This window comes from Heterocephalus glaber, unplaced genomic scaffold, assembly GCF_053883595.1.
Source record: "Heterocephalus glaber isolate CG9 unplaced genomic scaffold, H.glaber_assembly_v1.0 deba00000347, whole genome shotgun sequence".
NCBI classification, from domain to species: Eukaryota; Metazoa; Chordata; class Mammalia; order Rodentia; family Bathyergidae; genus Heterocephalus; species Heterocephalus glaber.
Genome location: NW_028258143.1, coordinates 64,245,044 through 64,256,614, shown reverse-complemented (window position 1 = coordinate 64,256,614; position 11,571 = coordinate 64,245,044). Strand labels below are relative to the sequence as shown.

The following is an 11,571-nucleotide window of genomic DNA, read 5'->3' as shown; positions in this document are numbered from 1 at the left end:
TTTTACAGCTTTATTGAAAGATTGAAAGAATTTCTAAAGAACAAAATTAAAAAGGATGAAAAATCTGGGTGACTGCTCCTACCCTTTCCTCCGAGTGCCTTGCACGGCCATTGAGCTGACATCCAGCTGCCAGCACCTGTGTTTCTTCGCAGAGAGGTCTCAGTCCCATGGGTTTCACCCTGTCTCACTAACCAGGCTGGAGGTGCTGCGATGAACACCTCCAGTGCTGGTCCCCCACCAGCACCCTACGGGAGGTGGCACAGGAGCACCCACCTCTCACTGTGCAGGTGGAAGAGCACAGAGGCACATTTCCCTCCAAAATATCTGTGCTACTTTACTCATTGTTATATACATGTAATTTATTGTAAGGCAAACACTATTAATACAAAAATGTATGAATGAAATAGAATTGAATAATTTAAAAGATATGTTAATGCAGAGAGTAAAGAGCAGCACCAAAATAATTTTGTTTGAGTAGTGTTTCAAATAAATACCAGGTAATGCTAAAGGTGTTTCTTGGTCTTGGGAAAGAACTTCAACCCACTTTTAATGCTTCATATGTACTATCTAAAGTTTAAGTTGAAAATTGTTAAGTAAAATTTGTATGATTAAAACATTAATGGATCATATATATATTTTGTGTATCATGTGTATATGTATTTTATAATTATATAGATATATGTTAAATCCTTTGTTAATGTGTTGAATCAGAAAAGAATGTCCAGTACTGTACTACGGTTGGAATTAAAATAAGCTAAAGTTATCTATTACCTAGGCTTTTTTCTTACTGAAGGATAACCAAGAGTAACAAATGATGAGTACAGTTCTCGAGCTTCTCTCACTGATACAAAGTGCACACATCTTATTATTTAATTAAGGTGAGTACTTTTTCATAAATACATTCTTCATTAAAGGCAATATTTTATTAACATTATAATGCTTATAGAGCATCTTAATCGGTTTAAAAAATATTCCACACAAGTTGCTCAATGCTCTAATGAATCATATTCAAGTTGCTTAAGCATTTAGGCTTGTAAGACTTTGATGTGTAATCATGGCACATATCTTGGATATTCTTCAGTGCACTGAATTTTATTGTATTTAAAGCATTTAGTTTAGTTTATGAGGTAATATATGATAAACACCTCATGATTTGTATGACTAAAATTTTGGCTAAATTGGTTTTAACAACTGTCTAATACACATCATAATAAGAATCCATGTGTTTCTAATTTCAACCTGGATCAGAGAGGAGAGAAGAGTATCTTCTGAAATAGTTTACAATAGTGGAAAACTAATAGTGAAAATACAATTTACAGTAGTGGCACCCAGAAAGCAAGGTAAATAATAATTGGGCTTGGTGGAAGATTATTTCATTCTTTGAATTATTACTGGATTTTAGATACAAAATAAGATGGCTATTTAAAGGTTTTAAGTCTTTGAATAGAATATTATTTAGCTTCATCTGTTTAAAACAATTTGTCAGATAATTTAGGAGAAATCAGTGCTTCATTTATGAACATTGAAAAATATAAATAAAATCAATTTCTAGGAGTACTCAGGATTTGGGAAATAATAATAATTCCTGGTCTCAGACACAGTGTTCGAAATGGAACACAGGACAATAAATAAGAGTAGAATAGTAAACTTGGAAATTTTCCAAGGTCTATAGACTAATACAACTTTAAATCAGAGATAATTAGATTAATTTGTCTGAAAGTGAAGAGAGCTTGTGAGATTTAATGTGAATGGAAATATAAGTCCTATTAAAGTTTTAGTAATATAGCTACTCATTTAACAAATGAGTTTAAATTTGTGCTAATTTTTATTCTTTTGACCTGATTACAAAATGGAGGACAAAATAAATTTCCTGCACTGGTGAACCATGTATTAAAGTTAAGAGTTAACAAAGTAACAAAAATGCAAAAGTAATTAGAGGTTGTTATTTAGTATAACAAAAATAAACTTGATGCCTTGATGCTTATCTCAGATAATAAAACAGAAGGACTACGGCAGAAATGATGTTCATTGAACGATGTGAGCAATCAAAGATTTAAAAATCCTCCTTCTAATCATAGAAAAATAAACATGATCATTTCGAGATGAGAAATGTTATGAAGTGTTCAGGAGAGACTCAGCTTAGTGAGAGTTTGGAGAGAAACTGCAGTAGGAAGAGATCTCAAGATAGTGCACAGAAATGGACTGACAGGGCTGCCAGAACAACAAGCACACTCACCTGCCTCACTTAGGTTATATGTTCTGAGAACTATGTCACCAGCTAATTTAGCATTGCACAAAAGTCTCAGAGTGTACTGTACAGTACCTACACAATCCTGGACAGTATAGGTCACAGTCACATCTCATGACCTTCCTGCATGTGTGACACTGTTGATGGCATACCTTAGCATATTATTTAACAGAAACTGTTTTCATAAGTTGGGGTATACTATAAGGCAATGGTCAAAAGTAAATATGTGAACTAGTAACATAGTCTTCCATTGTCAAGTATCATTATTTTTGCATTGTGTTTAATGGCATGTGCTAATTTTCATAAGCCTGGAAATGCTTTGGGTTTGTCTATACCAAAACTACAATAGACCTTTGAGTAATGCAGTGTTATTACATAAAATATTATTGATGTCACTAAAGGATAGGAATTTTTCAGTTCCATTATAATCTTTTGGGATCACCATCACATAAGAAGTCCACCTTTGACCAAAGCATGGTTATGCAGTGCATAACTGCGTAACACATTTATTTTGATCACTTCTAGAGATATATATGTACAATTTGGAAATAATTTTCCCATTAGTATTGTTTAATAAAATAAAGTATATATTTTATCTTATATTCGAATTCATAAGCAGAATTTGGCAAATGAATTTTTTTCTTCTGCAATAAATTATTTCATGGAATGTAAACATATGAGACATTACTATAAACTAAAAGAGGATAAAAAGGACTTGAGTCATTTGTCAAAATACTGTACCACATGTAAATAGAATAATAAACTTGTGCTCACATCATTTCCTCATCAGTACTTCAGGCTCCCTATAAAAATAAAAGCGGGGAGAAAGAGAAAAAGATATAAATTCACTGAGATCTTATTAGGGATGAGTCTTTATAATATATGAATTCCTTCTGTTAAGGAATTCTCCAACAATAGTATTGGCTTTTAATTCAAATGGATGACTGCACATAAGACTACCAAATATTTCTAATTCTGCAACACCTACAGAGATGCTGAAACCTTCTCTCGTGGGACATCTGAATTTTCCTAGAGTTTTCTAGTGACTGAATTTAATATTAAGATACAACTCACGTTCATATAAATCTTAGTTGTTACAGACAGTGCTTTAATTCATGCTGCATCGAGCATATAAAAGGAGTTTACCTTGGAGGAGTAAAACTCTGAAATTCACTAATGGGCAAGCGGAGACCTAGGTGGTCCATATCACTGGACTACATACAGATCCCTCTGTCATATGGAAGTTATGACAAGAAAAATTGCAACTCTTAGGTTTGAAATGTCAGTTATATTGTGACTACTGGTAAATTAAAGTTAGTGTCACTATATTTCTCGTCTTTATGCTCATAAAATTATTGTAAAGCAAACTTCCATATATTTAATCAAGATTAGTACTGTATTAATATACATAGTTAAGAATATACTAATATGCCATGAATGTATGTCTTTAAAAGAAGAAATACAGCTTACAGACTGGAATATTACAAAGCTTTATTTCCTATTTTAAATATGTAGACAAAATAAATGTGTATACAAATATATATAAAAATGCTTTGTTACCGTACCACTGTGGTTAGTAAAAAATTTTATTATTTTCTTAGACTCTGACATATTTAGTAGAGTCTACGTTTTGGTATGAGCATCTACTTAATACCTACTTTAAATTTCTTTGTTGCAAAATATCAGCCATATGGCTAGGGTTTTTACCAGTGTACACACATCATATCACCATTGCTTTAATTTATTTTAATGAATTTTCATGTTTAATCACTAGTCTATGTAATATTTGAGGATAAATGATAATAACTAGGCTTTAAGGAAACCCAATATAACTCACAAAACATAAAACTAACTCTAGAAACTCAGAGTATAAAATATTCATAGGTATTGTTGGCTGCCTAAGCTATTGAGATTAAAACCTGTTTTCTCCTTGTTGAATCAGAGTTTTAAAAACATTAGAAATTTCCCTTGGTATATCTTAAAGTATGGAAAAAATAACAGGAAGGAGGATTTGTGGTTCATGACAATAATTTTAGCAATGAATGTATCTCATCCTATCATCTGTTGATCTATCACAGAACATAAAAGCCAAAACAGAATATTAAAAATAATTTACCTGTGTGATTTCATGGGGTCCTCTACCTATATCACCATTCATCATCTTGACATCCTTCCTCTGGAAAGATAAAGGAGAGAAAAAAGATAGACACAAGAAAGCCACATAGCAGAATTAAAAATAATTTCAAAGTATTTTCCAAAATTGACTGTATTCATTTATAAGGAATACTATTGATCTCCATCTACTCCAAGATTTCATATTACTAGGATAATAATTCACTGTAATAAAATACTTATAAAATTTGGTTTTATTGTAGTTTAAGGTTTCCCACATTTCTCTTGAGTTGGTCCCCTTTTTTAGTTAATTTATGGGACAATGTGGGTATATTTGTGGCCATGCACATGTGTGTGTGCGTTTCTAGATGCTAGACTTGGTATTATTACCTTTGTGTAGTTCACATGTTGTAAATATAGTCAGTTCTTATTTTGTATTTATTGTGTTTTGGTGAACAGAAATCTTTATTTTAATGGAGCCAATTTAAGAAAAACAAAATTAGAAAAAAGTCGAGTCTAATTTGATAAATTATTATATCCACATAGGTCAGAAATATATTTTTTACCATTGAACTTATGGGAACTTTGTTATAAAGTTTAAATAATTGGTATCACATAAGGAGTACAAAAAATTAATTTCTATACTACTAATAAAAATAATTCACGTGATCATTCGCTTTGAATTTAAAAACTATCACCTAAAACTTATGTGCTCAATAGTAATAAGATTTCTTGAGTATTCTCAACTGCTTATGAAAACACATATGAAAATATTTGAGATGGAGTACAGATGATGTTTTCAGAAAAAAAATCACTGTATTTAGAAGTTACATTAGAAAAGAAAAGGTATAAATCAGATGACTTTTCCATCAATTCAAATGCCTTTTTGTAAACTTTCATGTGTATACCAGAACAACGAAGGGACATACAAGCATGCCATCTCACCCCCAATCTAAGGCACATATATCCAAAGGCATATGATATTCAAACTTCTGAAACTGAAAACCAAAAGAAAATCTCAAAGGAAACAGGAGGGAAATAATGCACACAGACAAATACAGGTAAGCATTAGAGTGGATTTTTCATCAGAAATAGTTACAATAAAAAAAAATGAACAATAAGGGTGACAGTTTTGTAAGACTGAAAAAAATTAGGAAACCCAGCTAACAGTAATAGCAAAAATAAAACCCAGATATCAATAACAACATAAATAATCCTCAACAATGAAGGAGAATTAGACTCCAAATAAAAACAGAATAATGTATTCACAGCAGATCTCATCCTCAACATGAAAGGTTTTCATGGAAAAGGTCTATTCTTTCCCATATAAATATATCTACATATTTCAGATATCGTATTTGTGATTTTCTCCTTGTTACTGATCTATAGCCTAATTCTCTTGTGAGTGGGAACTCTATTCAGATTTCAATTTTGTTTGTTGTTTGATGAATTCATGAGGATTTTTCTGTGTGTCAACATACTTTGGGAAATGTCCTAAACTCATTTGAAAAGATTTTGAATTGTGCTCCTTTGAAATGTAGGATTCCATAGACTAGTTGAATGTGTGGTTCATGGGTCTTTTTATTGTATCTATTGTGATATTTTGGTTAATTTTTTAAAATTTTTGTATTGGCAAAGTCATTATTTGTTACTGTGCATTAGCATATTTCTCCTTTCTTCTTTCTTCTGGCTTTATAATCTCATTATTTATAGTGTCATCCTTTAAATTTAAGAAATAGAAGAGTGGTACACTACTGTTGGACTATATAAATTACAGTGTGAAATATTCTTTTTTACTCCAACAGTGCTTATATTAAGCTTCTTTTCCCCATGGAGAATAAAACAGTTTGCTTTATATTAAAAGTTACTTCCTTGTATTGCAGCATTAGCCAAAATTCAACACTAATAAAATATAAATTTCTTAGAAGATTAGAATATGTCCACAATTTTTTTAATTTCATAGAAGCCAAAAGTTTTAAACCATTAAAAAAATTAGAAACAATGTACTTCAACTTTCCACTGTTTGAATTTAAGGTAAATAACCAAACCATGTAGGTGGCCATGGTGGCACATGCCTGTAATACCAGCACTAGGGAGGCTGAGACAGGAGGATTGCTTCAAGTTCCAGGCCAGCCTGGACTACAAAGCTAGTTCAATGTCGGCCTACCTAATAGTGAGACCCTGTCTGACCCCCATGTAAATTCCCTCAAATAAGTTTTTGTTACTATTCAGAACAACACATATTTTCAATAACTTAAAAAGTCTATCTACTCTTTCCATCACTTAATCCACCCAGGAAGTACAGCTTTTCCATAAATTTAAATAATAAATCGAAGTATTTAATGGTAGGAGGTTCAGACATTTACCATGGCTGAATTTGTCAGGAAGAGAAAGTCATGGAAATGTATTAAGCATTTTAAAGTTGTCACTTATAGGAAGTCCTTACAAGCCCTAGATGAAGAAGGTAGCTCTGCACTTTGTGACAAGCTCTCACTAATTTGCTCGGTCCCAAGTTCTCTACTTCTTTTCTTTCTGACATGTTCTAGTAGCTCTGGGTCATCTTGAACTCACTGTGTAGGCCAGGAGCTGGCCTCAAACTTCTGGTGGTCCTCCTACTTCACCCTCCCAAGTGTTAGGATTACAGCTGTGTATCACCTTGCCCAGCCTCTAAATTCTAACATCTAAGGTTTATGTTGCTGAATATAATTCTTGGAAAAGCCTATGGATAAGTAATTTGTAGGAAATTCATTCACCCATTTGATAATTTTTTAAAGCAGAATGAAAATCTTACACCATCACTTGAACCATTTTATTCATTAATGTACAATATAATTTGTAACATATTTTACTTCAAATCTATGATGTAATTATTTGATCTTTACATGACCCATCTGTATCATGTTTCTCTTTTTCTCATAGGGGAGAGAGTAACATGTTTACTAATCTTATGTGGTACTGGTTATTCATATTGATTTTATGACTTTTGCTATTCTTTTTTAGTATATGTGCTGCTGAAGCGAGCAATTGCTATTCTTAACCTTAATTCTTCTTAATATATTTTAATAAACATTGGAATTAATCATGTTCTTCCTTTTCCACCTTTTCACCATTTTTTTATGGAACTGGACTATAGTGTGATGTAATTAAATATGGCTTTCTTTGAATTTATTCTATTTTACTCAGCATCTTGAATATGCATATTATATAAATATGTATGTTTAATTCTATACATGATTATTTTTCAGGAGATAAATACAACATCCTTCCTGATAAATGATTTTAAGACAACCATGTGCTTTCAAAAGACAGCTGTCAAAAGTTTCAATCGCAGTTTTGAATGGGAGAGAAGCATGTAGAACTGGATCCTATGTTAGTTTTATAGCATCATGTTGCTTAACTTATTCTGAAAAATCCCAAATTACATTAGTTTGAGAAGTAATCGGAAAGTTGAAAAACATAGACATTTCCTGTATACAACTCACATGTGACATTTAGGTGTAAAGAAGAGGAAAAATTTAAGGCTGTAAATGATTAGTGTTTTGAAATGTGAAATAAACTTAGCCACACTTAAAGACTAATATTAAAGAATTGAAGATATAATAAGATAACTGATAATGAAAATTTTTTCTGAAATAGAAGCAAGATTAGTATTTAGAATATGATAGAATTTTATTTATAAAGCAATAAACATAGTTCATTTAAACCATATACATGTGTATGTGCCCATGTATTTGTATGTGTATATATGTTTCTCGTACAGGCACAGATATGCTTCCTTTCATATTTTGTATGAGGAAGATGAGTTAGTAAATATCTGGTAACATATTTCCTCTGTAAACTAAAAGTCAAGGTCATTTGTTAAAAACTTTGGTAGAATTGAGGGTTTTCAGAAATTTTCAGAAAGGAAAAATATTTTTAAGTAATGATTATGAAAATTGTCACTTCATTGAGTAGACTAATAGTAAAAGATTCTGGGCATTGTTTAGTCACCAGGTGAGATTAGTGGCAGTCGATTTTGTATGGTGTCACTACAGCCATCTGGACAATTCCATCCAAAATATTCAGCAGTTCTATATAGGACTGAGAAAGGGAAAGTTTAGTTATGCTCAGTGTTTGGTATTTAAGGAAGAAAGCCTTAAAATCCAGGCACGATGGGGCTGGGGATTTAGCTCAGTGGTTCTGCTGCCTGCCTCGCAAGCTCAAGGTCCCAAGTTCGATCCCCGGTACCAAAAAAAAAAAAAAAAAAAAAAAAAAAAATCCAGGCACAAGTATGGTGAAGAATGGACTGCGTTCTAGAGACTGAATACTGAGGAAATAGCAGAAAGCTTGTTCATAGGCGACAGCAGGAAGCTGAGGGCGGAGGGAAAGCAAGGTGAGAGAGCTGTCCAGGGAGTGAGAAAGAAGTACTGTGGAAATCTTAAATTGAGCTGCCTTTTTGTCTCGTTGCTGATTTGTAGAGAAGGATAAACATTTTTTGCATATATATTAAAGAAAATATATGGTCATAGCATTGGGGCAAAATCAATCTAATTTGGTGTACCAATTGCATACATAATAATTGAAAAATAAATTAAATTAATCTCATGAAATAAGGCATTAACAGCAGAGTTCACTCTAGTTGGAGAAAGCATAGTTTAAAATTTTGAATAGACCTTAGTAATAACAGCAACATACATCATTAAAAATTTAATTCTGTTGGAAGTGATTTCAATCAGTGTAAAGGAAACGAAAACAGAGAATTTTCCCTAAAATTTTCTATGAGATCTTTAGTCATACAAAAAAGACAAGCTTAACACTGAGACATGCTTCACTTTTGTCCAGTTATTCTGATAATTGTAGTTCTTTTGTGCTTCTTTCTGTAGTTGGTACAGAATAATTTTTAACGATTTTTATAACAGACTGATCTCACCTTCCACAACTTATTTCTGCACTCAAAACATCTTCAGGTGGTTTGGGGAGTGACTGCTTTGGTTCCGAAAGGACTCCAATTCATGTTGGTCTTCTCTGTCTAAATGAGTTAACCAAAAATGAGGTGGTGAAGCAGTCTGCATTGCCTGCAGTCAACAAAAGTTTCTTTTTTAGTAAAGAATTCAAACACAAAAAATATTGGAGTGCGTGTGTTAGCACATCAAAGTAATGTCAGTGATAACATACTCTTCCCTAAAACATATCGGTGGCTGAAGTTTCAAACAGTTGCGATTACTGACTTTGACTATAGGTAGCCATTAGTTTTCATGTTGTTTATGCACAGATTGTAGTTACCATGTTTTAATAAACCAATACCCTTGTCCCAACAACACTTTTTATATTTTAGTTATGATGATATGGTGTGAAGTGTTACATGAAGGACACGCTTAAGTAGTAGCTCCTCAGTCTATCACACACACAGATGTGTGTCAGGATCCGTGACCAGCCATGTCCTTCTGTCCACATCAGACAGTGACTAGCTCCTTCATCTCTTAATTCAGCTCCCACACAGACAGCAAAGCCGGAAGTTGGACTGACTCCTTGACTCACAGTGAGCAAACCACATGACAGTTACAAAAATAGGTTCTAGAATGAGGTAGTGACCAACAAAAATAAAAATGCAACAAAGAAAAGTGTAATGCTGTGTAGAGGACCACAATATTGATTATGTCCAAAGCAGGCAGTAAGTAGGGCAGGCTGTATGGGGTTAACCCCTCAATTGGCTTGTTTTGAGAAGTGAGTCTGGCTGGAGCCTACATTCCAAAGTCAGAGAACTCTCACCAAATTCCCACAATTAAAACCTTCTTGACTAGAAAGACAGGATTTAATTATAACCATATGTTTTGTCTATTCTGTTCCTAATTCGAGAATGCTTTGACTTGTCCTTTACAAGCCTTGCTTATATTAATATCCATAGTAACTGAACAACTGCACATCCTTGCACGTAGTTCCCCTTTAGTACATACCTTACCACCCCCCCACCCTGTCCCGGTTGATTACCAATAAAAATCAGTGACTTGGACTGACCAGTGCCTTTGCTGAATGAGCAGCATTGGTCATCCTGGCTCCCTGGCTTCTCTGTTTAGTTTTGTCTTTTAGTTTTTAAATTTTTTTTTCTCAGCCTTGTGCCATAACACTGAGCAGGAGATCAGAAACTACCGCAGTGTTCTCTCTGATAATGTTGGAAAAGGTGCACTTTGCATGGATTGCAAACATTTATATTGAGGAAAACTGATCATGGAGATACTTTGGCTGCAGCTATTGTAGAGATTCTAGAAATGCATCCAGATGAAATCAGAGAAGAAAATTAGGGACATAGGAGGAAGCTGTTTGCTCCCCAGGGAAGGAGCCCAGTACAGGGGAGTCCTCATCAACATTTCACGATAGTGAGAGAACATGGATAAACACCTCAGAAGATGATGCAAACTAGTAATGGAACATGATTCCCAATCCATCCAGGTAAGCTCATCCTGGATCTCAAATCACACAAGGAGAAAGCCAGTTTGTTGTTTCTTAAAACTATGAAATAAAAGCTATTAATTTTCAATATTTTACTTACAGTATAATACCACTTTATGATTTTTAATTTTCCTGTGTATTTTTGGACTAACAGTAAGACCACATTTGGTGTTTCAACAAAATTAAAACAAAGCATAAAAAGAAAACCAAACAATGTTGAAAGAATATGTTATTGTTCAAGAAACACATATAAACTTTCCAACTGACTATTCACATCGCTTTGCATGATTTCAGCTTACCAAGTAATTTCTGTTGTCTGGAATACAGTACAAAGTGAGGCCACCCTTTACTATAGAACCCACCAGTGCATTAGCGACATTTTATTACTTTAGTAACATTGTACTTCATATAGAAGTTCATTTGAAGAATTTACAGTTTTTAGTAAGTACATATGAACTCAGCTCTACCTATTTATTTAAACAGTGAGTTCACATTGCTTGGAACAATCTGACCTCATTTGTGATGAGATTATTTCTCTAGCTCGTATGACATTGCCTATTTCTATAATTCAACACTAAACTTGAATTTACCATTGATAGCACTGTTACTCCATTTTCATCTTTCTCTTTACAACTTAAACAAAATTTAAATTTCTAAGTTGCAACTATTAAGTCTCCAAGTAGATGCTGTATTTTAATTTTTAATACTGCCACATAATAATATGTAGATATACATTTCATCCACAATTCCATAAACACTGATGTGATGAAAATTATGTCATACTT

The 11,571-nt window shown here is 33.0% G+C and overlaps 1 long non-coding RNA gene across 1 annotated transcript in view; it reads left to right on the top strand.

The window, feature by feature from the left end:
- The window catches only part of LOC147829995 (uncharacterized), a 109,334-nt gene extending 98,000 nt beyond the window's left edge, over positions 1 to 11,334 (top strand). The window contains exon 9 of the long non-coding RNA XR_015447468.1: positions 9 to 11,334. This is a non-coding gene — a long non-coding RNA (uncharacterized LOC147829995). The remainder of the gene's footprint in view (positions 1 to 8) is intronic.
- The last annotated feature ends 237 nt before the right edge of the window (positions 11,335 to 11,571 follow it).